This window comes from Nematolebias whitei, chromosome 14, assembly GCF_014905685.2.
Source record: "Nematolebias whitei isolate Nwh7 chromosome 14, NemWhi1, whole genome shotgun sequence".
In the NCBI taxonomy this organism is placed as follows: domain Eukaryota; kingdom Metazoa; phylum Chordata; class Actinopteri; order Cyprinodontiformes; family Rivulidae; genus Nematolebias; species Nematolebias whitei.
In genome coordinates, this window is record NC_056511.1 from 4,506,640 (window position 1) to 4,507,639 (window position 1,000).

The window sequence follows — 1,000 nt, forward strand, 5'->3', positions numbered from 1 at the left end:
GGATGTTGTAGGGTTGTGTTGGCTTACGCGACTCTGCAATATTGCGTTGACATCGGGGGAAGTTCCCCTGGATTGGCAGACCGGGGTGGTGGTCCCCCTGTTCAAAAAGGGGGTCCGTAGAGTGTGTTCCAACTACAGGGGGATCACGCTCTTAAGCCTCCCTGGTAAGGTCTATTCCGGGGTTCTGGAGAGGAGGGTCAGTCGGATAGTCGAACCTTGAATTCAGGAGGAGCAGTGCGGTTGTCTTTCTGGTCGTGGAACACTGGACCAGCTCTACACTCTTAGCAGAGTCCTGGAGGGTGCGTGGGAGTTTGCCCAACCGGTCTACATGTGCTTTGTGGACTTGGAGAAGGCGTTCGACCGCGTCCCTTGGGGAACCCTGTGGGGGGTACTCTGGGAGTATGGGGTACCGGGCCCTTTGATACGGCATGTTACGTCCCTGTATGACCGGTGTCAGAGCCTGGTCCGCAAAGCCGGCAGTAAATCGGGCTTGTTCCCGGTGAATGTTAGACTCCACCAAGGTTTCCCTTTGTCACTGATTCTGTTCATAACTTTCATGGACAGAATTTCTAGGCGCAGCCAAAGTGTTGAGGGGATCTGTTATGGTGTACTTAGGATCGTGTCTCTGCTTTTTGTAGATGATGTGATCCTATTGACTTCATCAGATCGTGATCTACAGCATTCGCTGGAGCCGTTTGCAGCCGAGTGCGACGTGGCCGGGATGGGGATTAGTTCCTCCATATCCGAGGCCATGGTCTTGAGCCGGAAAAGGGTATAGTGCCCTCGCTGGGTCAGGAAGGAGGTCCTGCCCCAAGTGGAGGAGTTCAAGTATCTTGGGGTCTTGTTCACAAATGAGGGAAAAATGGAACGTGAGATCGATAGGCTGGTAGGTGTAGCATCTGCAGTGAAGCGGGCGTGGTTTGGGTCTGTCGTGGTGAAGAGAGAGCTGAGTCAAATGCAAAGCTCTCAATTTATCGATCGATCTACGTTCCCACCCTCA